At 50.0% G+C, this 26,391-nt stretch overlaps 1 long non-coding RNA gene across 2 annotated transcripts in view; it reads left to right on the top strand.

The window, feature by feature from the left end:
- The first annotated feature begins 17,026 nt into the window (after positions 1–17,026).
- LOC134935248 (uncharacterized) overlaps positions 17,027–26,391 on the top strand; it is a 297,771-nt gene continuing 288,406 nt past the window's right edge. For both annotated transcript variants that reach the window (XR_010180011.1, XR_010180009.1), the window contains exon 1: positions 17,027–17,629. This is a non-coding gene — a long non-coding RNA (uncharacterized LOC134935248). The remainder of the gene's footprint in view (positions 17,630–26,391) is intronic.

Raw genomic sequence — 26,391 nt, 5'->3', positions numbered from 1 at the left:
CAATGCTTTTGCACATGCTGAGTAGCTCCCTGCCTATGCAGCATAGCTGCAAAGGCAGGTGGCTATCCAGCATGTTTTTGACCACAGCAGCTGTGTGTGACATCACGCAGCCACCGCGGCCCACCCCGCAAATGGTCCGGACACGCCTGCATTGTCTAGACCTCACCCCGAAAACGCAGTCGATAGGCCCCGCAACACACAGATCTCCTCATAGCATCATGCCCATCTGCTCCTCTATACAGGAGGCCATAGAGGACAGAATCACCCCTTAACCCTTCTCCTTTATACAGTAGGCAACTTAGATAGTATATCACCTCATATCACTACTGTTTTATATGATATAGGGGCCCATTTATCATTCTATATTTGTGGCTATATCTCCGAAAACATCCATTTTCGGGGGTTAGTCGCAAATATTTGGTATCCATTCCCCAGAATGTAAGAAAGAGGGACCGCAACAGGTATCTCCGATATGTGCTGCAATCCATACATTTCCTCAGCAGCCACACTCCCCATAGGTTTCTATAGGGAATGCGATGCTGCAATATTTACCAATATCTGGAATGCAATGCATTCCTGATATTGGCACCCGCACTTGCAGCCGGCAGGGGGTTCCCCTGGTACCCTCCTTAGAAGTGACTGCTGTGCATGCAAGACCCCCCGGCAGCTGTCACTGCACATCGCAGGGACAGGCTACTTTCGGTGCACCTTTCCCCGCCTGTGCACAATTATACATTTAGGGGAAAGGATCGCCCTAGCCGATAAGATCCCACCCAGATCGCATTCAATATGTGATCCATGATAAATGGCCCCCATACTCTAATCCAACGGTGACACCAGACCCATCCTCCTGCCCCAAAGGCTCCTCCTGCACCCCAATAACAGAGAACCCACCAGGCACATACCCCTGAAGGCCCCCACATCTTATTTAAGGCAAACAGGTCCTGCATGATGATCTTCCTCTGGGAATCATGTGTGAAGTGTCCCTGCCAGCTGACGTGAAAATTCAAACTCACACTGGTGGTCCGGAGCTCCTCACACACACAGTTGCTCTTCCCCCTGCAGCACCACTCACACAGCCGGACATCCCATAGCAGCTGCATTCCCCATAGTTTCCTCTATGCTGTTTTTTACATAAATGTGTGTGTGTGTGTGTGTGTGTGTGTGTGTGTGTGTGTGTGTGTGTGTATGTATGTATGTATGTGTTTGTACAGTATATAGAGATAGATGGATAGATAGATGGATGTGCCACCCATTTGCGGTTAAGCTGACGCATCTGTAGATAGATATCTCTGCCATTAGTCATGTGGTGTGGCGGGTACGTCCAGCCAGGGACGGATTGGAAAACCAGCCCAGGAATTTTATGGAAGCAGTCCGAAAGGGGGGTGCGGTCTGATGAGGGGGTGGGGCCTGTTGAGGGGGGCGGGATAGGGCCTGATTGTACGCAATTGCGGCCTTCCTTGCATCTTTTGCTACAGTTGTATCTGAAACCAGGGGCGGATTGGGAACTAAAAGTGGCCCTGTAAAATTTTGTAGAAGTGACCAGATATGGGCAGCACAGGAGGTATAACATACTATGTAGCCATGGCAGCATCACTGGAATGCAGAGTTGCTGTACTGCAGAGATGGAATAAAAATGAATGTGGACAATACAGTGTCCTGAGTGCGATGGTCTGCCTGTCATGTGTGAGGTGAGGGCACATGACAACAAGCAAAACAAACCCCACAGACACGTCGACCTACCAGGAATCTTCCTGGTGAGCTTTATGGCAATTTAGAGGCACTAAAATTAACTTATTTATTGCCCCCCCCCCCCAACCAAAGAGGTTGTGGAGCCCCTGCCTCTGGGAACCTGGAATGAACTTATGCCACTGATCCAGGGCACTCGCAGGGGTTGGAGGTCCAGTACCAAAACAAATTGTTTATTGACAATGTGATAGGCAAAACTAGTGCTGGTGGCTGCCAATCATAAACCTTGTCCCCAACCACATAAATGAATCTAAAGGCCCGTACACATTGGCCGATATATCGGCCGTTCTATTGAACGACCGATATATCGCGGGTCCGTCGGCCAGTGTATACGGGCGATATGTCTGTGAACTCTGTCGTTCACAGACATATCGCATCAGCCCTGCAGCACAGCCGACGGCCAATATATCTACCGATATATTCGCGCATCGCTGTGTGTGTACAGCCGACCAGACGACCGCCTGTACACAAGCTGCGGCAGCCGGCGGTGATTGACAGCTGAACTGGACGGGCGTGTGTACACGCCCGCCCAGTTCATGATGTCAGTCCCTGACGGATCGGGCAGCGTGTATGCACAGCACACTGCCCAATCCGTCCATAGATATATCTGCAGATCAATTGATCTGCAGATATATCTATCAGTGTGTACCCACCATAAGGATGAGAAGTAAATAATATTTAATTAATTTAATAATCTTTGCTGAATTTCTCAATAAGAAACATTTGACCTAGTGGTGCAGTGGGAAAAACTGTCCAAATATTATTGAAATAGTTCTTAAAAATAGTACAAATATTATAAAAATAAAAAATATAAATCTAAAAAGATTGTTAATCCTTGAATTATGAACCACAGAATTGAACAGTGATCTCGTACTGTAGGTTGTATCGCGAAGATGTTCATAGTCATTAAACTGGTTACAATCAAATTCAAATTAGCTTGAAAATGTAGAGCATCTCTATTTAAGAATCAATTACTTATCACGGATTTTTCAGCAAATTTACAGACCTGTCACCTCACACAGTCCAACATTATTAATTCTGATTACTCCTGAACCATCCAGTCAGTCCTAATATAATCTTTAGAATTTCAAACCAATTACAGACTTTAGTAAATTATACTGCATCCTAGTGCATACTGTAAGTACAGTTGTCAGGGGCAGTGTGGTGAAATATGAAGCAATGTCATTGGTGTATCTATAATGGGTGCAGTGTGTGCAGTGCACATGGACAGGGATGGACTGGACCACAGGGGTACAAGAGGTATGATACTGCCTAGTGGGGGCCCACCTCCTCCTTTAGCTAGGGCCGGCAACAGAAATATTGGGGCCCATATGTTGATATCTCTGCTCCCCCAACCCCTCCCACTCCATATGCACCTCCCCCTTTCAACCCTCCCCTCAAATCCCTCTTTACATGTAATAAATAATTGAAATAAAGTAAAAAATAAAAACGTACTTGGCTTGGGCCGCGGTGGCTGAAAGAAACACGGAAGGAAATACAGGATCATGTGTAATGATGTTGCTATGCCACAATGTCATTCATAATATGCATGTCACGAGGCAGTATGGACGCCCAGACAGGATCAAATGATGGTGGTGTCAAAGGGGGGGGGGGGTAGTGTGGAGGGGTTACCAGCTTACTTAAGATGTAGGCGGCCGGTGCACACAATTTAAAAAGTTCTGTGTCTCTATTTATGTACTCATGAATCTCGGGACCCTTTAAACCTCGGGGCCCGGTACGGGAGTACCCTTTGACCCCCCCTGTCCCGGCCGTGCCTTTAGGGATCAGGTTTCAGACTGAGCACTTGATTTATACATTGTATAATTGTTACATTGGGGCATATTCTTCATGAAAAAATTGTGCAATGAGAATTTTTAGTTATCAATTCTCATTATATCCCGTCACAATTTTTTCATTATTCATCATGCCCCCATGTAAGCGGCAGTTTGTGCAGAGATTTGGGGGCTGCTTTAACTGTTTGGCTGGCGAACAGTTTCATGTTCAAACCCCTAAAAATATGCTCTTTTGGAATCTGATAAATGTCACAATTTCTGCATCCCCTGAGGAATGTAAAAATTGTGACAATTTAAGGGTGATGAATATGCCCCACTATACTGCACAGGACTATGGTGTATTTACTACTGTGCATTTCTGGTATTAATTTGGAACATTATCATGCATGCACTAACAGTATTTACTATATACTAGGTGATTCATCGCACCCTACGGGTGGCGGAGGGGGGTGCTGCGGATGGGGCCCGGAGGTACTGCGAGTGGGGGAGGGGTGGGTAATACTTCTTCTGCTTCTCCTCCTGTAGCAGCTAAGCTGCTGTCCTCCCTTTGGCAGTGGCTCTCCCGGAGACTCGCACAGTAGCCAGTCACTATTGTTAGCGTCGGTGTCCCAACGCACCGCATTACAGGTAAGAAGATGCACTCAATAAACTACAGCTCCCAGCAGGCCTTAGCGCCGGAATGCTTCGGCGCTAAGGGCTGCTGGGAGCTGTCGTTTATTTAGTACATCTACTTCCCTGTAATGTGGCGCGTTGGGACACCAGCGATAACAATAGTGACTGGCTGGCAGAACTGACTGACTCAATGTAAAAAGTGAGAGTGCTGTGCAGTGTCAGTGACACTGCACACCTACTGCACTGCACAGCACTGTCACCTTTTACATTGATTCAGCGTCCAGACATTACCCTTCTTGTAGAGGCGTCACCAGGTGTGGTGACACCTGGTGCACACTCTGCATTACTACACACACTCCCCCGCTGTAGCCGTGGCCACCCGAAAAGGTGGTGTGGCCTATTTTAAGGGGAGTGGCCTCACAGATCTCCACTTCTCCTTCACTCCGGGGGCGTGTCCAGCTTCCCCGGAGATGCTGGCTGCCCCCAGAGACTGTGCAGCGTGTAGTGCCGGCTCCTTATCTGTGACAGGAGCCAAGTGCTGCAGAGGATTATTACACTGCAGCACTCGGCTCCTGTCACTGCAGAAGAGCCGGCACTTTGGTGTCATCCCTTCCGAGGGTGACACCTGGGTGCGGGCTGCACCCCCTGCACCCGCCTTCTGACACCACTGCCTCCGCGATATCACCCACTCTATCCGTTACATTAGCAATTTTGGGGCTTCCAGGCCGGCAGACCAGGTGCTGTGTTGCGGAGTCAGGGCCTCTGGTGATCTGGGCGTGGCTGTAGCGGGGAGGCACTTCTGTGACATCACGCGCAGATGAGGCTCCGGGGCTCAGAGAGTATGCGGCACAGCGAGGGCTATGAGAGCCTTCCGCTGCGCCACTTTCATACACATCTATGCCGGTGGCCGCAGCAGCTTTTGTTCCACCTGCGCCGAGGCTAGGGAGTGGGGATTGTTGATGCTGGGGGGGCAGGTGGACTGGCAGCAGGACATAAGACGCTGCAGTAAAAGGATTCCCCCCCCCCCTATCAGAGACTTGCTGCAGATGCAGTGGCATACCCTCCAACTGTACCTTTTTGGCAGGTACAGTACCTATTTTTTATGGTCTGTACCGATTTTTGGCTCTCCAAACTTCCATTGAAAGTGTCCACGCCCCCTTTTCGAATTTGTACCGATTTCTATGTGTAAGTTGTTGGAGGGTCTATTGCTGCAAATGCAGTGGGCCTACTTTGGGGTGTGGACCTGGAGCTCCATCAGCCCCATTGTTAATCCTGCTCTGGGAACACACAGCAGCCAAAGGGCAGAGGCTCCCTTTGGATGTAACCTGTGTGGGAAGGTGTTTCTCGCCCAATCAGCTGTGGACTGGGTGTGATAGACCTGCTGCTAACCCAATGAGAGCTCCTAGACACTCCCAGTGTTAGCCACACAGTCACAGAGTTACAGATCTGGGCTATTATATAGGAGATATCTTTCAAGGGGCCCTGCCAAGCACTCTCTACTTGTGTGGCAAACCAATGAGGTCGCTGGCCACACCCCCTTTAGAGCCTGGCAACACTCCTAAACATGGGCCCTACCAGTGCATTCCCCTGGTGAGCCATTTATGCCCCAGTCTGACACTGCACATGGTTCCCCAGGGGCCAGGGAGGCCCACACCGCACACCCTGCACCCATTTTTCAATACAAACTCTCCGGAGTCCCGTGTCGGCAGCAGCAGTGCTGCAGAAAACACCGCATAAATGGCGCAAGTCATTTTTCCTGTGGTTTGCATATGCGCAGTAGGAAAATCACTGGGAGAATGGCCACCGCACCATTTTCTTGGAGATGTGTCCATGCACACTAGACTCTGGGACAGCGCTAGGGTCTCCTAGTGATCCTTGTGCCCAGATTTTATTGCCTTGCCAGCTAGAAAGGAGGGGGCCCGGGCGAAGACAGCACATGGGCCTTTCCTCTTTTGATGCACTCCTGAGCAATATCAAGGGCAAACTCCAGTATAATCTTTATTATTTATATATGTATTTATATATATATATATATATATATATATATATATTTATTTAGTACAAACTATCTGTGGAATTACAGTATGGAGTTTTGTGGTTTGGTAACAGGATATAGAGTTACATATGCATCAGATATTTGGCTGTATATTATAGAAAGATCAGTCTGATGTACAATGTTACCTTTCTGCTAAGCAGCCAGTGCCTTTATTTGTAGATAAAAAGAAATGGAACTCAAAAACATATGACATCTGCTAGACCATGGGTCTTCATCCTGTGGCCCTCCAGCTGCTGTGAAACTACACATCCCAGCATGCCCTGCCACAATTTTGCTATTAAGGTATGCTAAAACTGAGGCAGGGCATGCTGGCATGTGTAGTTCCACAGCAGCTGGAGGGTCGCAGGTTGAAGACCCATGTGCTAGACAGTCATTAAAAATTATCTTCAAACATGAAAGACTATAGAGCCAAATGAAATGTTGGAACTGTATTCCTTTGCGTTACTGCACAAACGAAGCCCTGTGTACAGTGCATATTAAGTATTTACACTTTCACCTTTGCAAACATATTATGTATTTATTTTTTTGCTGCAATTTTATATTTTTCCTCTGTATCACATTACATTTATCGTTTTCTACTGTATTAAGTGCAGTGTTACATACTTTATATATATATATATATATATATATATATATATTAGATTTTTTTAGTATGCACATATTTAATTTATTGCGAATCACAGATTAAAAAAAATGTATTCTTGATAATCATTGTAAAACATTTTTAGATAGGTTTGTAGATTTGTACAATACACAGCAGATAAAAAGGAAGGGAAGGTGGAACAGAAAGAATTGGGCCCAAAAGGAAAAAAGAGCCCATGGGGCTGCCATAGCCAAGGGCCACTACTCTCTGCTTATTCTCTTTGACCTCTCTGCTTCTTTTGACACTGTGGACCACCCTCTCCTTCTGCAAATCCTTCACTCCCTTGGTAGGAAAGATACTGCCCTCTCCTGGCTGTCCTCTGCCTCTCTGACTGTTATTTCGCTGCCTTCTCCCATGACTCCACTTCCCCATGTCTTTCACTAACACTAGGGGTCCCCCAAGGTTGTGTTCTTGGACCACTCCTATTCTCCCTCTATAAGTCCTCTTTAGGTAAGCTCATTAGCTCGTTTAACCTCCAATATAATCTCTATGCTGACTTCTCCCCCTCTCTTCTCACTCATATCGCCAACTATTCTCTGTTATCTCTTCCTGGATGTCTCAGCAATTTTTTAAACTTAAAATTTTAAGACTGAGCTTATCATCTTACCACCCTCTCGCATAACCTCACCTCCCACAATTCCTTTATCATTTGCTGGTTCAAGTATCTCCTCTAGCCCCACAGTGCGCAGTCCTGCTATTTCCATCTCAAAAATATATTTCCAGGATCAGACTCTTTTCACCCTGGATGTTACTGACCCTTATCCACTCACTGGTCATCTCCAGATTGGACACTGTCGTATTTGTAGTGGGTGCAGTGTGAGTGGTGCACACGGGCCCCCGGGGTGGCCCACACCTTACACCCTGCACCCATTATTTTTTAATACTTACCCTCCAGAGTCCTGCAGTGCAGCAGCAGTGCAAGAAAATCACTGGGAAAATGGTACGGCAGCCATTTTCCCAGTGTTTTGCGCAGATGGAAAATCCCTGGGAAAATGCCCACCGCACCAATTACCCAGAGATCTGCACATGCGCTCTAGACGGTGGGACAGCGCTAGGGTCCCCTAGTTAACCTAGTGCCAAGAGCTACAACTGGGGGCCCAGACAGAGCCTGTACACAGGCCTACTCCTCTGTAGATGCTCCCCTGAGATTAGACTACTTTAATCTCCTCCTATCTGGCCTCCCTGGCTACTGCCTCTCTTCACTTCAACCTTTCCTCAATGCTGCAGCCCGACTCATCTTCCTCTCAAAACATATTATGTCTGCTTCCCCTCTCTTACAAGCCCTACACTGGCTCCCTTTCAGAATCCAATTCAAGCATCTCATAGTCACAAAGTCCTCATCCATTCCACTTCCATTTACATCACTGACCTTATCTCCCTTTACACTCTAGATCGTCTTCTTCGCTCCACAAATACATGCTGTCTCTCCTGCCAACTAATTGCCTCCTCCCACTTCCACCTCCAAAATTTGTAATGTGCTGCTCCCTATTTCTGGAATTCTTTACCTTTTCCTGTCACACTCTCCACCTCTCTACAAAACTTCAACTGGGCTCTTAAGACATATACAGTGCTTAAAATAGGATTTTAATTACCTACCGGTAAATCCTTTTCACGTAGTCCGTAGAGGATGCTGGGGTCCACATTAGTACCATGGGGTATAGATGGATCAACTAGGAGCCATTGGCACTTTAAGAGTTTGAGAGTGTGGGCTGGCTCCTCCCTCTATGGCCCTCCTACCAGACTCAGTCTAGAAACTATTATGGGGGTCATTCCGAGTTGTTCGCTCATTGCCGATTTTCGCTATACTGCGATTAGCCGCTAACTGCGCATGCGCATGGTACGCAGGGCGCATGCGCTAAGTATTTTTGCTCAAAACTTAGTAGATTTACTCACGTCCGAAAGAAGAATTTTCATCGTTGAAGTGTTCGGAGTGTGATTGACAGAAAAGGGCGGAAACCGGACGCTTTCTGGGAGTGGGCGGAAAAACGCAGGCGTGCCAAGATAAAACGCGGGAGTGTCTGGAGAAACGGGGGAGTGGCTGGCCGAACGCAGGACGTGTTTGTGACGTCAAACCAGGAACGAAACGGGCTGAGCTGATCGCAGTGTAGGAGTAAGTCTCGAGCTACTCAGAAACTGCTAAGAATTTTCTATTCGCAATTCTGCTAATCTTTCGTTCGCAATTCTGCTAAGCTAAGATACACTCCCAGAGGGTGGCGGCCTAGCATGTGCAATGCTGCTAAAATCTGCTAGCGAGCGAACAACTCGGAATCACCCCCTATGCCCGAGGAGACGGACATCTTCGAGATAAGGATTTTACACAGATAGTGGTGAGATTCACACCAGCTCACACACAAGGCATACCAAGCTAACTAGCTTGAAACATCAGCAACGGCTGAACAAGATTACTTACCAAGTAACAAAACAGTACTTAACCTGGAATTAAGCAGTAATGAACTAAATAACCACTGCAGGATCATGAAGCGCTGGGCGGGCGCCCAGCATCCTCTACGGCAGGGGTGGCCAGACTTTTGGAGTCGGCGATCTACTTTGAAAGCTAAAAAGCTTTTGTGATCTACCTAGGAGGAATAATAGCGAGGGCGTGGCATAACAAAAAGTGGGCGTGGCATAACAAAAAGTGGGCGTGGTATAACAAAAAAAGGGACGTAGCCTTGCTGCACAGAGTGTAATGACTGCCTCACATGAAATAACACATTGGCCCCCACAGGTAAAAACCTCAAACACATATGCACCCACAGTGCCAGATACACACATGCCCCCACAGTGCCATGTACCCACAGTGCCAGATATGCCCCCACAGTGCCAGATATGACCCCACAGTGCAAGATACAGATATGCCCCCACAGTGCCATGTGCCCACAGTGCAAGATATGCCCCCACAGTGCCAGATTATAGATATGCCCCCACAGTGCCATGTGCCCACAGTGCCAGATATGCCCCACAGTGCCAGATATGACCCCACAGTGCCAGATACAGATATGCCCCCACAGTGCCATGTGCCCACAGTGCTAGATATGCCCCCACAGTGCCAGATTACAGATATGCCCCCACAGTGCCATGTGCCCACAGTGCCAGATATGCCCCCTCAGTGCCAGATTACAGATATGCCCCCACAGTGCCATGTGCCCACAGTGCCAGATATGACCCCACAGTGCCAGATACAGATATGCCCCCACAGTACCAGATATGACCCCACAGTGCCAGATACAGATATGCCCCCACAGTGCCATGTGCCCACAGTGCTAGATATGCCCCCACAGTGCCAGATTATAGATATGCCCCCACAGTGCCAGATATGCCCCCACAGTGCCATGTGCCCACAGTGCCAGATATGACCCCACAGTGCTAGATATGACCCCACAGTGCCAGATTATAGATATGCCCCCACAGTGCCATGTGCCCACAGTGCCAGATATGCCCCCACAGTGCCATGTGCCCGCAGAGCCAGATATGCTCCCACAGTGCCACATATGACCCACATTGCCAGATATGCCCCCACTGAGCCATGTGCCCACAATGCCAGATATGCCCCCATAGTAGAGTTTACCGTTACTGTGTGGTGAGCGCAGCGCAGCGCGCTTCTCCTGCCTGCCGCCCGGCTTTTCAGTCTGATCTCCGGCGGTGACGGCAGCCAGCGTGTATGTCTCAAATCAGGCGCCGGTCTGCGAGCTCTCATTGGCTAACGAACCGGCACCTGATTTGAGCCATACACTCCGCCGTCACTGCCGGAGACCAGACAGAGGGGCAGGGCGGCAGGCAGGAGAGGCGCGGCTTCGGGTGGCTGGGCGGAGGATCGCGATCGACTGGTCGCATGTCCGCGATCGACCAGTCCATCGCGATCGACTGTTTGGCCACCCCTGCTCTACGGATTACGAGAAAAGGATTTACCGGTAGGTATTAAAATGCTATTTTCTCTTACGTCCTAGTGGATGCTGGGGTCCACATTATTACCACGGGGATGTAACAAAGCTCCCAGAATGGGAGGGAGAGCGCGAAGGCTCCTGCAGAACCAATTGACCAAACTTAAGGTCCTCAGAGACCAAAGTATCGAACTTGTAGAACTTTGTGACTGTGTTCGACCCCGACCAAGTAGCAGCTCGGCAGAGTTGTAATGCCGAGACACCCCGGGCAGCCACCCGGGAAGAACCAACCTTACGAGTAGAGTGGGCCTTAACAGACGTAGGACATGGCAAGCCTGCCATAGAATATGCATGCTGGATAGTGAACCTGATCCAGCGAGAGATCGTCTGCTTAGAAGCAGGACTCCCAATTTACTTGGGATCATAGAGGACAAACAGAGTCCGATTTTCTGTGACGAGCAGTCCTCCTCACATAGGGGGTCATTCCGAGTTGTTCGCTCTGTAAATTTTTTCGCATCGCAGCGATTTTCCGCTTAGTGCGCATGCGCAATGTCCGCAGTGCGACTGCGCAAAGTAAATGTGCTATGCAGTTAGGTTTTTTACTCACGGTTTTTTCTTCGTTCTGGTGATCGTAATGTGATTGACAGGAAGTGGGTGTTTCTGGGCGGAAACTGGCCGTTTTATGGGTGTGTGCGAAAAAACGCTACCGTTTCTGGGAAAAACGCGGGAGTGGCTGGAGAAACGGAGGAGTGTCTGGGCGAACGCTGGGTGTGTTTATGACGTCAAACCAGGAACGACAAGCACTGAACTGATCGCAGATGCCGAGTAAGTATCGAGCTACTCAGAAACTGCACAGAGATGCCTTTTCTCTATATTGCGAATCTTTCGTTCGCAATTTTAAGAAGCTAAGATTCACTCCTAGTAGGCGGCGGCTTAGCGTGTGTAAAGCTGCTAAAAGCAGCTTGCGAGCGAACAACTCGGAATGAGGGCCAGAGATCTTTAGAGCCCTTACAACATCTAAGGACCTTGATGAAATTGAGGAGTCAGTCGCAACTGGCACCACAATAGGTTGGTTGATATGAAATGCCGACACAACCTTCGGAAGAAACTGCTGATGTGTCCGAAGCTCAGCTCTATCTTCATGGAAGATCAAGTATGGGCTTTTACATGACAAAGCCCCCAACTCCGACACACATCTAGCAGAAGCTAAGGCCAATAAAGTGACAGCCTTCCACGTGAGAAACTTGACCTCAACCCCCTGTAGAGGTTCAAACCAATCCGACTGGAGGAACTGCAAAACCATGTTAAGATCCCAGGGCGCCGTAGGCGGTACAAAGGGAGTTTGGATGTGCAGAACTCCCTTCAAAAAAGTCTGAACCTCAGGGAGGGCAGCCAACTGTTTCTGGAAGAAAATGGATAGGGCCAAAATTTGGACCTTTATGGATCCTAACCTCAGGCCCATATCCACACCTGCTTTCAGGAAGAGGAGAAAACGTCCCAGTTGAAACTCCACCATAGGAAACTTCTTTGACTCACACCAAGATACATATTTTTTCCAAATACGATGGTAACGTTTTGACATTACTCCTTTCCTAGACTGTATCAGGGTAGGAATAACATTGTTCAGAATGCTCTTCCGAGCTAGTATCTGGCGTTCAACCTCCATGCCATCAAACATAGTCATGGTAAGTCTTGATAGGTGAACGGCCCCTGCTGCAGCAGGTCCTCCCGAAGAGGAAGAGGCCTTGGCTCTTCTAGCAGTAGATCCAGAAGATCCGCATACCAAGCCCTTCTTGGCCAGTCCAGAGCAATGAGGATTGCCTGAACTCTTGTTCTCCTTATGAGTTTGAGAACTCTTGGAATGAGTGGAAGTGGAGGAAACATGTACACCGACTGGAACACCTACGGAGTCACTAGGGCGTCCACCGCCACTGTTTGCGGGTCCCTTGACCTGGAACAATACCGCCGAAGCTTCTTGTTGAGACGAGAGGCCATCATGTTGATCTGGGGTACGCGCCAAAGATCTGTTACCTCCTTGAACACCTCCGGATGGAGACCCCACTCCCCTGAGTGGAGATCGTGTCTGCTGAGGAAGTCCGCTTCCCAGTTGTCTACTCCCGGAATGAAGATTGCTGACAGCGCCAATGCATGTTTTTCTGCCCAGAGGATGATTCTTGTTACCTCTGACATTGCAGCTCTGCTCTTCATTCCGCCCTGTCGGTTTATGTAAGCCACTGTCGTTACATTGTCCGACTGCACTTGAATGGCCCGATTTCTCAGAAGATGGGCCGCTTGGAGAAAATCGTTGAAGACGACTCTTAGTTCCAGAATGTTTATTGGCAGGCCGGCTTCCAGACTTGACCACCTTCCTTGGACGGTTTCCCCTTGAGTGACTGCGCCCCAGCCCCGGAGACTTGCTTCCGTGGTTAGAAGGATCCAGTCCTGAATCTTGAACCTGCAGCCCTCCAGTAGGTGAGGTAATTGCAGCCACCAGAGGAGTGAAATCCTGGTCTTTGGCGACAGATGTATTCTCTGGTGCATGTGTAGATGGGATCCCGACCACTTGTCCAGGAGATCCAGTTGGAAGGACCAAGCATGAAACCTCCCATACTGCAGAGCCTCGTAAGAGGCCACCATCTTCCCCAGAAGGCGAAATGCACTGATGAACCAACCGACACCCGTGCTGGCTTTAGGACATCCCGGACCATTGTTTGTATCACCAACGCTTTTTCCTCTGGAAGAAACACCCTCTGCACTTCCGTGTCGAGGATCATTCCCAGAAAGGACAACCTCCTGGTTGGTTCCAAATGTGATTTTGTAAGATTCAGGATCCAACCATGTTCCCTGAGAAGCTGGGTCGTGAGAGCTATGGACCGCAACAGCTTCTCCTTGGACGATGCCTTTATCAGCAGATAGTCCAGATATGGAATTATGTTCACCCCCTGTCTGCGGAGGAGAACCATAATTTCCGCCATCACCTTGGTGAATACCCTTGGTGCTGTGGAGAGGCCGAATGGCAGGGCATGGAACTGAAAATGACAGTCCAACAGTGCGAATCGGAGATAAGCTTGATGCGGCAGCAGATCGGAATGTGGAGGTACGCATCCTTGATATCCAGGGATACCAGGAATTCCCCCTTCTCCAGACCTGATATCACTGCCCTTAGAGACTCCATTTTGAACTTGAACTCCCCCAGAAAGGGGTTTAGTGATTTTAAGCTCAGATTGGGCCTGACCGAACCATCCGGTTTCGGAGCCACGAAAAGGTTCGAATAGTAACCTTTGTTTTGCATCTGGGGAGGAACTGGTACAATAACCTGTGCCTCCACCAACTTCTGGATGGCTCCCTGTAGGGTAGCCCTGTCTGCCGGCAAAGCTGGCAAGCCCGATTTAAGAACCGGTAAGGAGGGAGATCTTGGAATTCCAGCCGGTACCCCTGGGACACAATATCTAGTACCCAGGGATCCAGGCCGGACGACACCCAGACGTGACTGAAATGTCTGAGTCTAGCCCCTACTGTCATCCCGAGGACTTTGGCGTACTGGAAGCAGGCTTCTGTTCCTGGGAACCCGCAGCAGCAGGTTTCTTGGATTTTGGTCGACCACCTCTAAAGAAGGTGTGGGACGGTTTGGCCTTTCTTGGTTTAGCAACTCGAAAGGACTGTGATGCAGCTGAAGAAAAAGGTTTCTTCGTAGCAGGTGCAGCTTAGGGAAGAAAAGGCGACTTAACCGCTGTAGCCGTGGAGATCCACTCATCCAACGCTCCCCAAAGAGAGTCTGACCTGTGTAGGGTAGGGTCTCCACACCTCTCCTGGATTCCGCATCGGCAGACCACTGGCGCAGCCACAATCCTCGACGAGCTGAGACCGACATGGAAAATATTCCTACAGCCATTGAACCCAGGTTTTTCATGGATTCCACCATTAAACCTGCAGAATCCTTAATGTTACGTAAAAATAATTCACTTTTATCCATTGTATCTAAATCCTCAAGTAACGTGCCTGACCACATTACTATAGCTTTGGAAATCCATGCACAGGCAATAGTAGGACGTAGTATCGCCCCTAAAGCCATGTATATGGATTTGAGCATAGTATCAATTTTGTGATCAGCCGGCTCCTTTAAGGCGGTAGATCCTGGGACAGGTAAAACCACCTTTTTAGAGAGTCTCGATACAGACGCGTCCACTATGGGTGGGTTTTCCTATTTTTTCCTATCCTCCTCAGGGAAGGGGAAAGCAACCAGAACCCTTCTAGGGATCTGAAATTTTTTCTCTGGGTTTTCCCAAGCTTTTTCAAAAATAGCATTTAATTATTTGGATGCAGGGAAGGTTAGCGAGGCTTTCTTATTGTCAGTGAAGTAAGCCTCCTCAACCTGCTCAGGTGTTGTATCAGCAATATTCAACACATCCCTGATTCCCTCTATCATCAACTGCACCCTTTTAGCAAGAGATGCGGCCCCCCCTGAGCACATCCCCATCACCGTCTGCCGTGTCAGAATCGGTATCTGTGTCATCTTGCATAATCTGAGCAAGAGCACGTTTGTGGGAACCTACAGAAGGGGGCCCTGAGGTAACAGAACCGGACCAAATTGCCATAGAGTTCTGTAAAACCTGAGTTGCAGATTCATTCTGTGCAACCCTTGAGAAATCATAGATTTAATAGAGGATAACCATTCAGGCTCCCTTGCTGGTATCTGTGCTAAAACAGTGCAATCCTGATTACATGGAATGAGATCATCTTGAGAGGACATATCCTCTGCTGCATTTGACACAGAGTCCCTGGACATAGCTAACTGGAGACCACAAACACTCCACGCACACATACACACACACACACACACACACACACACACACACACACACACACACACACACACGAGGCTAGACAGAGTTTCACCCCCAAGAATGTCAAGAGAGACACAGAGATTGGAGCCAACCCACACACAGCGCTTTCAAGGTATAGGGAGACCCCAACCAGCGCTGACTGTGCACCTTAATAGGTTACGCAGTCTTTACACTGCCTCCCCCCCTTCTACAACCCCCTGGTACCGTAAGAGATAGCTGGAGTTGCTCTGGAGCGACTGCACTTCACTGACAGCGTTTCTGCAGGCAGGAAAATGGCGCTGAATGCTGCTGGGTCTGAGGAGAAGCTCCGCCCCCTTAATGGCGCTGTCTTCCCGCTCTTCATGAGATTATACTGGCCTGAAGATTCATGCTGGGCAGCGATCCCGGGACCCTGACAGGCTTAAGAGGTCAGTGTAGGGTGTAGGCGCTGGCTCAGGGCGCCCATCACAGCGCCGCACTATGTACCGCTGAGCCCCAGAGCGCAGTTAGTACTGCGCTCCATACCCTGTTGCCGCCATCTTCACACCAGCTCCCCGCTTGCTAGGGGGGCTGGTGACTGACTCGCCACTGATCTTCTGGCTCTGTAAGGAGGTGGCGGCATGCTGCCAGGTGAGCGATCCCTGTGGCAGAGAACGCTCGATCCCCTCAGGAGCTCAGTGTCCTGTCAGCGGAGGTAGTGGCTCAGACGCCCGCAGGGCGGACACTACTCCCCCCCTAGGTTCCATGAAGTAGGGAGGCTGTTGCCAGCAGCCTCCCTGTAAAATAATAAACTCTAAAATAAACTTTTACTAAAAAAGCTCTGTAGAGCTCCCCTAGCTGTGACCGGCTCCTCCGGGCACATTTTCTAAACTGAGTCTGGTAGGAGGGGCATAGAGGGAGGAGCCAGCCCACACTCTCTAGGGGGGCGTTTGACCCGGGCGCTGGATCAGAGGAGGTGCCTGGACAGTCACTTTAACCCCTTAACACCCCCCTCCCCCTGCGGCTGCAAGGAGCCGGACGCACTGGACTGAATAAACTGGTGCCAAATTACTGCCTTGCCCCGGGTGCTGAAAATCCTAGTTTCGGCCCTGACTCCATACACCAACAATTTACCGCCAATTTCTGACACCCTGATGCTTATTTCAGTGTTATGACCGCAGATGCAGAAATGTTTGACCTGCATTGTCTTGTACTGCAAGTCAGTTTTATTTTTGCTTATTTGTTTATATAAATAAAGGCTAATAATAATAATAATAATAATAATAATAATAATAATAAAATGTGAGTCATGCATACAGTATGCATGAAGCAATATTTGATCGCCACGTGGAAATGTTAGTGAAGGAATTACAGAAATAAAAAAATGCTCAGGGCTGGGCCGCTGTGCTGTCAGGGAGACATTTATGGTGGAGTGTAGTCCATAGACTACAAAGGGCTACCGTCAGGGGCGTCGGAAGGGGGGGGGGCGCAAGGGGGCAGCTCGCTCCCCCCAAACATAAGACAGGCGCCGATTCTGGTGCAGGGGGGGGGGCAAGGGGGCAGCTCGCTCCCCCCAAACATAAGACAGGCGCCGATTCTGGTGCAGAAGAGCAGCTAGGTGAAGTACTGCTGCCGCACTCAGTCAGTGTGTACCCGACCACAACATGCACCCACGGGAACACTGCTTCCTCTGCTAGACTGTCGTCGGTGCAGGTATGCGGCTGCCATGGCCCCGGACTGCCTTCAGGGGCCGCCGCTCCACCTGCACCCGGTCACACTACGCTGCATCTCCCCCTCCCCTGCGCCGGAGATCTGAGCAGCCCGACTTCTCAAGCGGCCCCGGCACCCTCTCTCTCCTCCAGCAACGCCGCTCCGCGCTCCGTGGTGGGTGAAGCAGAGGTCGGTCTCTGCATCTCATTACCGGGGCACATGTTCCTGGAGTGCCCTCCTCGAGTTACCTCCAGCCTCACAATACCGTCCAAGCAGCCGCGGCGTCATGGTGCTGCGTGGGAGCTGGCATACTGATCCTTCGCTGACCTCCTCTTTGGCCTGTGCCTAGGTCAGCGGTCCTCCCTCACCGACACTCCAAGCTTGAGGTGAGTGACCAGAGGGCCCTGTGACCTCATGTCCTCCCACCCCCCTGTGTGTGGACCCCTGTATCATGCCTTATGTGTGTGTGCCACTCTGTCCCCCCTCAACCTGGTGTGTGGCCCCTTGCACCTCCTGCCCCGCACCCCCCTGTGTGTGTGTGGCCCTCTGTACCCCCTGCCTTATGTGTGTGTGTCATCCTCTACCCTCCCCCTCAACCTGGTGTGTGGCCCCATGTGTGTGTGTGTGTGTGTGTGACATCTTGTGCCCTCCTGCCCTGCACCCCCCTGTGTGTGGCCCCCTGTACCCCCAGGCCTTATGTGTGTGTGTCATCCTCTACCCCCTCACCCTTGAGTGTGGCCCCCTGTGTGTGTGTGACACCTTGTGCCCTCCTGCCCCGTACCTCCCTGTGTGTGGCCCCCTGTACCTCCTGCCTTATGTGTGTGTCATCCTCCACCCTCCTCACCCTGGTGTGTGGCCCCCTGTGTGCGTGTGACACCTTGTGCCCTCCTGCCCTTCACCCCCCTGTGTGTGGCCTCCTGTACTCCCTGCCTTATGTGTGTGTCATCCTCTACCCCCCTCAACCTGATGTGTCGCCCACTGTGTGTGTGTGTGTGTGAGTGAGACGCCTTGTCCCTAGTGGCCCCCTGTACCCTCTAACTTGTGAATGTGGCACCCTCTAACCCCTCACCCTAGTGTCTGGCCCCCTATGCCTGATGACTTTGTTACCCTGTACCCCCCTACCCGTGTGTATAACATTTTGTGCCCCCCTGTGTGTGGTGCACTGTGCGTCCCCTGCTCCTGTGTTTGTGACACCCTGCGCCCCATCCCCCCTATGTTTAATGCATTTTGAAACTTGTGCATGAGAGACCAGCATTGAAATTGTGTAAAAGGCCATTAACAATTTGTGGCATATGTGTAAGGGCCATTACTGTGTGGCAATATGTGTATAAGGGCATTTTCTAATGTGTGGCAATATGTGTATAAGGGCATTACTAATGTGTGGCAATATGTCTAATAGGACATTACTTATGTGTGGCATTATGTGTATAAGGTGCACTACTGTGTTATGTAACATGCAGAAAGGGCACTACTGTGTGGTGTAATGTGAATAAGGAGTAATACGGTATGGTGTAATGTGAATAAGAGGCACTACTGTGAGGAGTAACGTGCATATTGTAAAGGGTACTACTATGTGATGTAACCTGAATACAGGACACTGGGCCTAATTCAGACCTGATCGTAGCAGCAATTTTGTTAGCAGTTGGGCAAAACCATGGGGGTCATTCCGAGTTGTTCGCTCGTTATTTTTTTATCGCAACGGAGCGATTAGTCGCTAATGCGCATGCGCAATGTCCGCAGTGCGACTGCGCCAAGTAAATTTGCTATGCAGTTAGGAATTTTACTCACGGCATTACGAGGTTTTTTATTCGTTCTGGTGATCGTAATGTGATTGACAGGAAGTGGGTGTTTCTGGGCGGAAACTGGCCGTTTTATGGGAGTGTGTGAAAAAACGCTACCGTTTCTGGGAAAAACGCGGGAGTGGCTGGAAAAACGGAGGAGTGTCTGGGCGAACGCTGGGTGTGTTTGTGACGTCAAACCAGAAACGACAAGCACTGAACTGATCGCACTGGCAGAGTAAGTCTCGAGCTACTCAGAAACTGCACAGAGAAGTCTTTTCGCAATATTGCGAATCTTTCGTTCGCAATTTTGATAAGCTAAGATTCACTCCCAGTAGGCGGCGGCTTAGCGTGTGCAAAGCTGCTAAAAGCAGCTTGCGAGCGAACAACTCGGAATGACCCCCCATGTGCACTGCAGGGGGGGCAGATGTAACATGTGCGGAGAGAGTTAGATTTGGGTGGGGTGTATTCAAACTGAAATCTAAATTGCAGTGTAAAAATAAAGCAGCCAGTATTTACCCTGCATAGAAATAAAATAACCCATCCAAATCTAACTCTCTCTGCACATGTTATATCTGCCTCCCCTGCAGAGCACATGGGGGGTCATTCCGAGTTGATCAGCCGCTAGCAACTTTTTGCTGCGCTGTGATCAGGTCAAAACTCTGCAAAACTGTGCATGCGTATGCACCGCAATGCGCAGGCGCATCGCATGGGTACAAAGCGGGTCGTTGCACAGCGATGGATTTTATGAAGAATCCATTCGCACGGGCGATCGCAAGGTGATTGACAGGAAGAAGGCGTTTATGGGTGTCAACTGACCGTTTTCAGGGAGTGTTTGGAAAAACGCAGGTGTGTCCAGGCGTTTGCAGGGCGGGTGTCTGACGTCAAATCCGGAACGGACAGGCTGAAATGATCGCAGCGGCTGAGTAAGTCTAGAGCTACTTAGAAACTGCACAAAACATTTTCGGGCCGCTCGGCAGCACACGCGTTCGCACACTTGCAAAGCAAAAATACACTCCCCTAGAGGCGGCGACTATCTGATTGCAAGCCAGCAAGAAGTTGCTAGCAAGCGTGCAACTCGAAATGAGGGCCTTGGTTTTGCCTATCTGCTAACAAACTTGCTGCTATGATCAGGTCTGAATTACCCCCACTATCATGTGATATAATGTAAATAAGGTTGCATTACTGTGTGACATAATTTGAACTGGGGGTACTATTGTGTATCCACGCCCCTTCCCAGCAGGAACGTGCCTCTTTTTCAGGGTGCGTGTTGAAGGCACACGCTATTCCTATTTAAAATATATGGGGTGGGGGCAGTGGTGCAAGTAGAAAAAATGTCTTACGGGTACTGTGTGCACGCGCCAAAAATGGGTGTGGCCACATGGGGCATGGCCAATGAAAATGGGGGCGTGATACACATATGGGGGGAGGGGCAGATACACATATGACCCCAATAGTGCCAGATACACGTTGCCCCACAGTGCCAGATATATATTGCCTGACAGTGCCAGATATACATTGCCCCACAGTGCCAGATATACATTGCCTCACTGTGCCAGATACACAAATGCCCCCAGAGTGGCAGATACACATTGCCTCACAGTGCCAGATACACATTGCCTCACAGTGCCAGATACACATTGCCCCACAGTGCCAGATACACATTGCCCCACAGTGCCAGATACACAAATGCCCCCACTGTGTCAGATATACATTGCCCCCAGTGCCAGATACAGAAATGCACCCCCAGTGCCAGATACAGAAATGCCCCCAGTGCCAGATACACATGTCCCCCCAGTGCCAGATATGCCCCCAGTGCCAGATACACATGTCCCCCCAGTGCCAGATATGCCCCCAGTGCCAGATACACGTCCCCCCAGTGCCAGATATGCCCCCAGTGCCAGATACACATGTCCTCCCAGTGCCAGATACACATGTCCTCCCAGTGCCAGATACACATGTCCTCCCAGTGCCATATATGCCCCCAGTGCCAGATACACATGTCCTCCCAGTGCCAGATACACATGTCCTCCCAGTGCCAGATACACATGTCCTCCCAGTGCCATATATGCCCCCAGTGCCAGATACACATGTCCTCCCAGTGCCAGATACACATATCCTCCCAGTGCCAGATACACATGTCCTCCCAGTGCCATATATGCCCCCAGTGCCAGATACACATGTTCCCCCAGTGCCAGATATGCCCTCAGTGTCAGATATGCTCCCAGTGCCAGATACACATGTCCCCCCAGTGCCAGATATGCCCTCAGTGTCAGATATGCCCCCAGTGCCAGGTACACATGTCCCCCCAGTGCCAGATATGCCCTCAGTGTCAGATATGCCCCCAATGCCAGGTACACATGTCCCCCCAGTGCCAGATATGCCCCCAGTGCCAGATACACATGTCCCCCCATTGCCAGATATGCCCCCAGTGCCAGAAATCCCCCAGTGCCAGATACACATGTCCCCCCATTGCCAGATATACCCTTAGTGCCAGATATCCCCCAGTGCCAGATATGCCCCCAGTGCCAGATACACATGTCCCCTCCATTGCCAGATATGCCCTCAGTGTCAGATATGCCCCCAGTGCCAGATACACATGTCCCCCCATTGCCAGATATGCCCCCAGTGCCAGATATCCCCCAGTGCCAGATACACATGTCCCCCCATTGCCAGATATGCCCCCAGTGCCAGATATCCCCCAGTGCCAGATATGTCCCCAGTGCCAGGTATACATGCCCCCCCAGTGCCAGATACACATGTCCCCGCAGTGCCACATATGCTCACAGTGCCAGATACACATGTCCCCCCTTTGTCAGATATGCCCCCAGTGCTAGAAATGCCCCAGTGCCAGATATGCCCCCAGTGCCAGGTATACATGAAGCCCCCCCCCCCCCCCCTGCTGCTCACCGCTGCTGCTGCTGCCGTTGCTGTCTTGTGTGTGTGAGGGGAGGAGAGCGCAGCCTGCACCTCTCCTTCCCCTCAGTGTCCGGTGGGCGGCGGGTGCGTGTGGCTCAGTTCAATTCAGCGCCGATCCGTGAGCCAATCAAAGCTTGCGAGCTCTGATTGGCTCACGGGCGGTGCTGAATTAAACGAAGACACTGAGGGGCAGGAGAGGCGCAGGCTGCGCTCTCCTCCCCTCACATCAGCGGCGGTGAGCGTCGGGAAGCGGCGGTGAGCAGCAGAGGGAGGGAGGGACGGGGAGCGGCGAGGTGCGGCGGCCCGTTGGTGTTGGTATGGCGTACCCACGGCTAAATTCTTAAGGGTACGCCGTACCCACCCGTACCTGCACACTTGCACTACTGGGTGGGGGCACCAATGCTCTTACTGGCACAGGGCAGCAAAGTGAAGACTGCTATGGGTGAGGGAGATGGGTGCAGGGTAAGAGGCTAAACTAGCGGCGGTGCTAGGGGGCACCTGCCAAAATGTTGCGTAGGCCATCAAATTGGTTAGGACCGGCTCTGCTCCCCCCACCTGCTGACTGACAGACACACGGACCGTGTATTTGATCTTCCGCCAGGAAGGAGATAGCGGAGCTGTGCTGCTGATCGAGGGAAGCAGGTCCTGCTACTCGGACTGGCTGTATGGATGGGTGGACCCCAGGGCAGCAATGGGGGGCCCATAGTGCACGTCCTTCGAGCCCGCAGGGGAGCACCTCAGTGAAAGCCTGGTCCTGCTGCTGGTGTCACTGCTTGAGATCAGGCTATTTCTGCGGGTGTGGTATGGAAGGTTGACAGTAACTAGGTCGAAAATGTCTAGGTCGACCACTATTGGTCGACAGTAACTAGGTCGACAGGGTGTATAGGTCGACAGGGTCTTTAGGTCGACATGTTCTAGGTCGACAGGTCAAAAGGTTGACATGAGTTTTTTATGTTATTTTGGTGTTGTTTTCTACGTAGAGTGAACGGGAACCACAATTAGTGCACCGCGTCCCCTCGCATCGCTCGCCATGCTTCGGGCATGGTGCCTTCGCTCTGCTTCGCTAGGCACAGATTACCGTTCCAATCGTAGTCCACGTGGATTGTTAAGTATGAAAAGTTTCAAAAAAAGAAAAAAATTGTGAAAAACTCATGTCGACCTTTTGACCTGTCGACCTAGACACCCTGTCGACCTAGTTACTGTTGACCAATAGTGGTCGACCTAGACATTGTCGACCTAGTTACTGTCGACTTAGAGACCGGATCCCATTTCTGCGGAGGAAGGCCAGGGGAAGCTGGGCGTCAGGGACCTGCCAGCAGACACTGCACATCCGGATAGCCTGGGCAAGAACTTGCTGCTGGTGGTGTTCTGCCTGACGTTTGGAGCAGATGTCAGCTTTAAATTTGCCACCAAAACAGTCATATACCTGCTGAACCCCTGTCATCCAGTCACCTAATAATACAGTAATGATGCACCCACACATATGATTAGCATGTCACCACTGTTACAGTGTGCTGGGAAGGTAGTGGCGCCAAACTGAATTTATATCTTGCCCCCCCAACCTAAAAATGTTCTGACGCCCCTGGCTACCGTAATGAAAAGATTGCAGTGGCTGTGGTGGCCAATATCAGGAATGCTTCGCAATCCCGATATTGATAAATCTGGTAGCATTGCATACCCCATAGAAACCTATCAGGGGATGCTGCTTCGGATGCTATGGAGGGATGGCTGCAGGTATCGGAGATATCTGCTGCGCCTGCGATCTCTCCTTTTTACATTGCAGGGATACATAATATTTGCAGCTAGCCCCTGAAAATGTCTGTTTTTGGGGACATAGCTGAAAATAATGTTTGATACATGGGCCTCTTAATGTATGGAATTCCTGAACTCACTTAGTGCAGCTGGACTTCCAGCATGCAGCATTGCATTGAAAGTTGGTGTTCCGAACATGCTTTTGCGGAACTTGGCTCCGCCCTAGTTATGCAATGCAACCCGACTTAAAGTGACTGCCATGCAGAGGAACCTAATTGAGGCATAGATTCTCACAGGTAGTGGCGCAGGGGAGACTGTGTTTACTTTATACCACGTATACTCCATATCCCCAACAATTTTCCTTTTCAATTCAAGCGCCTGCAGTTTCCTGTCAGTGTCTGGTTCGCTATGACGATCATCAAGTCACAAGGGCAAACGCTCAGGGCTGCAGGCTTCTCCTCCCATGGTCAGCTTTATGTGGCTTGCTCACAATTTAGTAGCCCCAAGCAGTGGCGTAAGTTCGTCACAGCTGCCCGGAGGCAAGATAAATATTGGTGCCCCCCTATTTCCTATGTTAAGATAAATATATGTATGTATGTGTGCGTGCGTGCGTGTGTGTGTGTGTGTATATGGAGTGTTCTGAAAAAAATGTATATACTGTATTTATACATTTAATTGTCTTTTATTTTAAATCACACATTTCTTAGTAGTCATACCCAGGTTTAGAACCCATGACCTGTTACACTGACAGCAGACACTTTACTGATGGAGCTATTTGCTTCTGTAGAGGAAGAATGAGAATTCTAACTATATGAAGTTACGTGTAATTGTCAGAGAAGTATCTTCATATAGTTAAAATTCTCATATTTCCTATACAGGAGCAAATAGCTTCATCAGTAAGGTGTCTGCTTCTAGTGTAATAGGTCGTGGTTTCTAATCCTGGGTGTGTATATTCAGATTAATAAAAAGGGTGTGATTTGTAAGGTGCAGGGACCAGTGAGGAAGTCGGCCACTGAAAAGATAGCGACAGCTATCAATTAACTTAATTCAATGGTGTCACAGAATGGGAGGAGAGGTGCCCCCCTTCAGAGCAGGAGCCCGGAGGCAGATGACTCCGTTGCCTCCCAGAGTTCTGCTTCTGGCCCCAAGCATCTTGCTGGTAATTCAGGTCACATCCAAGCCTTCATGTACACATTGGGGACCTTACACAACAGTCAGATAGCAACATTGCAGTGTGCAAATGATGGGCCTGATTGAGAGATTTGTACATTCAGAGATGTACAAATGGTTTACGTACATCTCCAATGGTGGGGCACTTGCACAAGTGCAAGACTCGTTCTGCGCATGTACAGTATGGGTCCTGTATCCTCACACACAGTGCCCCCGAAGACACAGTCTGATTGACAGGCTGCGGGTGTTTGAGTATTTGGATGCATATTTCTTAGCCCCAGAAGCATGACCAGTCTGACCAACCTACGTAACCTGTTTACACCAGTTATATGATGCTGCGTCTTTGTACGCAACAGCAGATCACACAAGCATGCAGGGAGTGTCTATTTACTCAAGACATCTCCTGCTGCTTTTACATATTTTCATACAGCAGCTGCATCCAAAGAAGCAGTTGTTGCACGACCTGCGTCCATCTCTGAATTAAGCCCTATGGGGGTCATTTTGAGTTGATCGCTAGTGAAAAATGTTCGCAGCGCAGCGATTAAATGAAAAAGCAGCACTTCTGCGCATGCGTATGCGGCGCAGTGCACACGCGCGTCGTACTTTCACAACGGCCGATGTATTTTTACACAAGGTCTAGCGACGCTTTTCAGTCTCAATGCAAGCCGCAGAGTGATTGACAGGAAAGGAGTGTTTCTTGGTGTCAATTGACCGTTTTCAGGGAGTGTTTGAAAAAACGCAGGCGTGCCAGGAAAAATGCAGGCGTGGCTGGCCGAACGCAGAGTGTGTTTGTGAGGTCAAATCCGGAACTGAAGAGTCCAAAGTGATCGCAAGCTAGGAGTAGGTCTGCAGCTACTCTGAAACTGCACTTTTTTTTGTAGCCGCTCTGCGATCCTTTCGTTCGCACTTCTGCTAAGCTAAAATACACTCCCAGAGGGCGGCGGCTTAGCGTTTGCACAGCTGCTAAAAACTGCTAGCGAGTGATCAACTCGGAATGACCCCCTATGTCTGTTCCACAGCAATGGATGTTTATGGACATATAATTGGTTTTATTTCACCAATGTAGTATACTGTCAGGATGCTACTTCCCCTCCAAAATGTAAGTAAAGCTCTCACTACAGCGGGACTCTGCGTGGAACCACAAGTCTAAAGGGGGGTATACACGGGAGAGATGTGTGCTGAGCGAACCGCTCAGCACACATCTCTCCCTCCTGTGCTGAGCGATGCGGGGGGAGGACTGGGCCGCTCATGAACGACCTGCTAGATTGGCTTGCATGCAGGCTCAATCTAGCAGCGGCGATAGCGATGTGCGGGGCCGCGCATCGCTATCGCTGAGGGGGCTACACACGAGTAATATGTGCTTAAAATCTATGCAATCAAGTCAGATTGCTTAGATTTTAAGCATGGATCTCGACTCTCCGTGAGTACCCCCCTTAAAACAGTATGCTTGCGGCAGTCTCTCACCCTAACCTGCTTATCCCTGCATCTGCTTCACATTGGTCAGTGGCAGCAGCCAGCTCTCCTCCCTC

This window comes from Pseudophryne corroboree, chromosome 6 (genome assembly GCF_028390025.1).
Source record: "Pseudophryne corroboree isolate aPseCor3 chromosome 6, aPseCor3.hap2, whole genome shotgun sequence".
Lineage (NCBI taxonomy): Eukaryota > Metazoa > Chordata > Amphibia > Anura > Myobatrachidae > Pseudophryne > Pseudophryne corroboree.
This window is presented reverse-complemented; position numbering and strand designations above follow the sequence as displayed.